The 6,000-nt window shown below is 47.0% G+C and overlaps 1 protein-coding gene across 4 annotated transcripts in view; it reads left to right on the forward strand.

Moving 5' to 3' along the window:
- The window catches only part of Rbp (RIM-binding protein), a 410,709-nt gene that overhangs the window by 350,065 nt on the left and 54,644 nt on the right, over positions 1 to 6,000 (forward strand). The window lies entirely within an intron of this gene.

Below are 6,000 nucleotides of genomic sequence, written 5' to 3' on the forward strand. Positions count from 1 at the left end.
TTTTTCGTGTTGGCATACTGCAACGATAGCTGGCGCGAAGTATTCCTTTTAACGGCGCTTTCTCTTTATGCCTCCCATCCAGTTCCTATCCGTCGATTTCTTTGCCGACTAAAGTGGGCCAGTACCAGAGGTTGTGTCACTGAAAAGATGGTCAATCCCGGAGACATCGCAGCAGTAAACAGGGCCGACCCCGGAGATTGTGTAATGAAAACTGTGCTGACCCCGAAGATGTTATCAAAACTGGGCCCATATTTACCCCAGCTATCTGTGTCCTCGCAAGAGCTTTAACATGGGTTGTAAGCCGAGGTGATCCGGCGGGTAGTACAATCCTTAAAATATTCTCACGAAACTCTGATAATGATATCGCGTTGTAGTGGCTCACGTCTATACCGTGTGGACCTATCTTCTTTTCATCTTCGTCCGGATTTGGCTGCGGTGTCCCGCCAAGTAGACGTGGCGTAGAGAGGGAGAGCACAATGGAAAAATAAATTAGGCGTTTTACGTACCAAAAACAGTCTGATTATGAGGTATGCCGGGGGGGGAGACTCCGGAATAATTTCGACCACCTGAGGCTAAGTATAAGTACATGGGTGTTTTCGCATTTCGCCCCCTCCGAAATGCGGCCCCCGGGGTCGGGATTCGATCCCGCGACCTCGTGCTTAGCAGCCCTACACCATAGCCACTAAGCAACCGCGGCGGTTGGAGCACAAAGGACATTTACAGCACAAAGGACATCTACCAAGGACACCTCGCCTGCTTTACATAGATGTCGCATCGGTCATGTGTGTTTGGTGGGGGTGCTTTACGCATCAAGTACATAATGCTCATACATACACATCCGCTCGCAATGCTTCCTTAATGAATCTCAAAACGTCGCAGCAAATAATCGTTGCATTTATGCCGCATACCATGAGGCCATGCGAACTTCTCACGGAAACGGCTACCTATAAATAGATAAGATGGGAGTAATCGTTTTTCTCGGCAACCAGTGCACCGAGGATGATGACGTTTGTTGCACTTAAAAGAAAAACTTGACATCTACTGACTGCAGGAAGCAAGCTCTTTATTTAAGCCGTAATTTTTTTTTTCAAACATAGTCTGAAATTGAAAAAGTAAACAAAAAAATTTCAGGTACCCAGTTTTCAACTGTGTTATAATTTAGCTATGCAACACGTCACGATCTTGTGCCGTACCCAACAATTAATCTAAGCGGACAACCTCGATGCGATGAAATTTACGAGTTATTTGTGAGTAGGACTTCTTCGAAACCCTCGTAAACATCGTAAAAATTTTGCGTAAACTGTGAAATCATATACAAAATTAGTCTGCTTTAGATGCTTTGGCAGGTGCGAGAAGGTTGGTAGGTTAAGCCGTTAGCATACAGGTTAATTATTCAACCCAGAATATTTGCAATATATTTTCGTCATATAAGCTCCCAGTGGTGACGTTACAATAAACAAAATAAACTCTCAAGGATAACCACCTGTGGATAGTTCGAACGAAAAGCAGCGAAAAAAACAACTGCTCTGTCTGTCTGGAAGCAGAGAAAACAGCCAAAACGTTCCTAGCACCCCTTCAACTGGATGAGTGGCCTGAACGAGCGTGGCATAAACTAAGCCTCAACACTAAGACTCGACACTCGAGAGAGCGCATTGTGGAAGCCGGCTTACGATTACAGTTCAGGGTGTCTATCGACCGGGAAACCGGGAAAACCGGGAATTCTCAGAGATTTTGAATAGTCTGAATATACTCACGGAAAACTCAGGGAACTTGTTCTTCCATCAGGGAAAATTAGCTGTCACTTTATTGAAAGGGAACGAAAGTCGCCCTACTGCTGGCTCGAGTAAAAGAGGGGAATCGTAACGAATTCTCTTTGACGCCGTGTCGTCGGTTGGAGGAGTTGCCCGATTTATGTGATATGCCCGATAATGGGGACGATTTCGCGGCACCACCACGTGCTCCATAGAGTCAATGTATAAAAACGTCTGTAATTTCAGACGCAAGAAACTTTCGCCGTCCGATTTTCCTGACTTCTTGCCCCGACAGCAGGTTCGAAACGGCATTCATCAAAGCCAACACCGCCGTTTTGATTATCTCGGTGCCTCGAACCAGCGCTCTCGCACGCAGATCCGTTGGCAGCCGTAGCCACCACCGCGGCAACGCCAGGCATAACTGCTTCGACTTTCGCTGTTAAGGTTCTTGCCGATCGGTGCCGTGTTTTTCATTGGAAGAATTCGCCGCTGCCAGTAATGGCACTTACTCCGCCTCTGTAATCCTCGCAATTGGCTTCGAAGCTTAGAAAGCATAACGCGTTGCATAATACCGATTCTCGAAAGGCAGCTTCGCTTCAGCACAGTGACGTTACGCGGTGAAGCGTACGTGAAGTATTACGGTGAAGCTGCACAGGCGTGGGAAGGGGCAATTGTCACTGGACAGTACGCATTCCATAATTATACACCCGTGCACCCGCCGTCTCCTGCCACAGTAGGAGCACTGATATGCCTAATAAGTCTACTGGCAGGGGTTTAGAGCTTTCTCGGACGCGCCTGTGACGATTTGAGCCCTTTGAACGAGGACAAGAACAGAAATGATCGTCGCATTGAGGAATGATCGGGAAAGGAACCGTGCCGCCTCTTCTTTGAAGGAGCTTGAGCTAAAAAAGCGAAGCGTTGGCTGACTCCAATATGCAGGTGTCGCCAAAATAGACTCTTTAAAGCATTGAACGGCAACACGCGGGCTGAGAGTATGTGAGGACAGTTGAGGTTGACTTTCCAGCTGCTGAGAGAGAATCTCACTTGCGACAAAGTTCGGGCCTAACACCAATGATCTTGCTATCACTTGATAGAAGTAGCTCATTTCCAAAAACATTTGCTTCTGTATGGATCTCGTTCTTATTGGTATTTGAATATGTTCGACTCGGTTTGCAATGGGGCTTATCATTTTTTTTTCCGAAGATATTCGCTGTGCATTTTGCTATCCCCTCCCTTCTGTTTTCTATTTTGAATTACGTAAACACTACTCTTTACCATTTAAACTAGATTAAATAGTTGTTTTTATTTGTTTTAATTGTGTACTTGAGAGTGACAGCGTCGGGCGACGTGGTGCCCCCCCCCCCCCCCCCAGCCTGTCTTGACGTAAAATAAAGTTCTGTGTCACTCACGGAAAATCTGGGAAAGTCAGAGAATTTGAAAATGTCAACTTGTTCACACCCTGGATTACTATCACTGCCTACCACTCCAAGTGACCGGAGGCTCACTTCTTGTAGAAGGGAGGTCTCCACAGCGACAGTTACGGAATTCTCGTCGACAATGTTTTCCCGAGAGGCGCGGGCTTCCTCGAGGAAATTGTGCGCTGCAGTGGGCCTCAGTTCACACCTAGAGAGTTCACGCATTTTTCTTCAAGAGCGTGTTGTTCCTGTCTCGTCGTCAGTATACTCGTATTCTTATCCCGTCGTCAGTATGATTCGTCATCGGTATACAACCCGCAATCCAGTGAACACACCCAGCGTCTTGAACGGCGCATTAAAGCACGTCATCCAAGCGCGTGCCGCATAATCGTGTTTTGGCAAGTAAAACCCCGGAATTTTCAAGTCATTCAAATGGCTTTTCAAGTCATTCAAATGGCTTTTCAAGAGCGTCGACGCCGTAACACAGTTAGTTACAGATATACTCCGGTGTCTAGCCGTTCACAACCCTACGCCATTCTCGTTGCCAATGCTGCATATTGAATATTTATTTCAAACGTCATCGCACATGTAAAGACGCAGAACAAACAGCGCTAAACAAAATCGGAAACACAACGCAATGCTGTGGTTCGCGGTGATGCAGTGTGGCGTTTCTCCTCCTCCGCCTGGCCCTGACGGGCGCTTGGCGTGTTCGTCGCCAAGTCCGCTGAGCCTCTCGTGTCAGGACGCTCCGTTTCGTCTTGCCGGCTCACCACAGCTCCTCCTAGACCGAATTCCACGGTTGCTGGAATCTGTATGAGCCTTGAGCGAATGGGTCGGAGGAGTATCTGGAGCGTATTTTTCGAAATGCACTCGTCTTCCATGGGCAATGTACATTTCGACGCCCTGCACTTGCAAACCGATTTGTGGTAACTTTAACGGTTCCCGTGGCATCCGTCAGCCGCGGATTCCGCGTCAACGTTGTTTCATTCAGAAATCAGATGGTCCTAAAGAGTTTTAAGCGAAAGCTGAAATTGAAGGTAGAAGTTACGCCAAAGAGACACTAAGCGCATTTTGTCGCCGAAATTCGAGATTAGCCGCCCGTACATGATTGTATTGAGGAGCTGTGGCGCCTTTCTCCTACGTCAAGCACGCCGTCTGTTGTAGTTAAAGACGTGTCAATGCTGAATAGAAGTTCAGCTTTCTCTGCAACGTCTAGCACGGCGGTAGAGAGGGACGCGTTCGGTATTGAAATCGGCATCGCGTCTCTTGTCGTAATGCGCCAAGTTGCCGTGTTGGCTAACGAAAGTGTAGAGTTTTCGATCAGGGGACGCAAGCGGCTTGCGTGCGCAAGAACTAAGGGCCACCAATCTGCGCATGCGCGGGCACCTTCGTCCGGGTCTGCGCATGCGCAGTACCGCCGCCCCCTAGTTCTCGCGTACGCAAGCCGCTTGCGTCCCCTAGCCTAAAAATCTCCAGTGCTGGGAGCTCGGTTTAGCGGAGGCAAGTAATACACGTTTCGACAGGTTGAGAACGGAGAGCTGACTGGCTTTATTCAAGAGTAAAAGCAGGTTTGTCGAGTGGCATTTGTCGTGTCCCTGTCGGACAGCCGCTTCGGTTCCAGCAGGGCGCAATGACCCTCACGGCGGGGTCACTGAACGAAATGACGGATAGTCGCTACAAAAGCTTTGCATACACCGATTCCCACGGTGCATGGGGCTCGCATAATTTTCTTTTATTATAGTCTGGCTTTTTAAATAGAATGTTGCGCGTGTTAGTTCGGACACCCCCCCCCCCCCCTCCCCCTACCACCGACCCTCGCAACCACAGTTGAGGACAACCTTAAGTGGGAGTAATTTGTCTTTTCCTGCATTTCGACCTATGTTATTTGGCTTGCTCACTTAAAAGAAGCTCGCCTACTGCTCAGAGCCGAAGTGTGCGGCATTTTTTCGTGAAGTTCTCAATAAAAGTCATTTCAAGAACTGCGGTTGATAGCCAAGATAAAGCGGTGACAATTTGAGCGTCCTAATCGTTGGACCGCATGTGATTGCCATAAATTAATGAGGAAAATAACAACTAGACAGTTGACTTTTCATGTACACCGATTTTAATGGGATTTGTTGCTTTTGAGAGAGAATGATTAGGAGCTAGTGAAAGTGGAATTTTGATTTAGCATCTGAAATTGCGGAAAATCAATAGGTTTGAAGAAATAGAAGCACGAAGTTTAGAAACCCGTAACTCTGCACGAAAAGCAGAGGTCGCAGTTTAGGAAAATGCGTCGGTTAGGGCATCCACAGCGGACAGAGTTGATATGCTGATTTTTATCTTACGAGATTGTGTTATGGTGTTTACAAGGGCATTGTAAAAGTCCTAGTCATATATTTGGGGAGGACCTGAGGGCCACGTATAATACATCAATTTGTCCGCTTTAGGTGTACTGTTACATAAAATTTCCAAAATGGTGATGTCATATTTCTGTTGATGAGTTACAAAGCTTTAAACTTGATAGTCTCGTTTTCTGAACACTTGGGGGTTTTCAACATTATTTAATAAAAATTTGACGGCCTAAATCATAAGTTGGCTAGCAACAGTCACTAGATTTTAACTTTTAATTGTGACAAAACGTCGGCAAACTTGGCGTGCTAGCTGCAGGGAAAAAACGATTTCTCCTTTGCCATGTATTTGAATGAGTGCTGCGTATTTACGTGCCAAAAACACGATTTCATTATGAGACACGTCGTAGCAGGGAACTCCGGATTAATCTTGACCAACAGGTGATCGTTAACGTGCTCCCGTTGCATGAGACACGGGCGTTTCTGCATTTCGCCCGCATAGAA

The sequence above is a fragment of the Dermacentor andersoni genome, chromosome 3 (assembly GCF_023375885.2).
Source record: "Dermacentor andersoni chromosome 3, qqDerAnde1_hic_scaffold, whole genome shotgun sequence".
Taxonomy (NCBI): Eukaryota; Metazoa; Arthropoda; class Arachnida; order Ixodida; family Ixodidae; genus Dermacentor; species Dermacentor andersoni.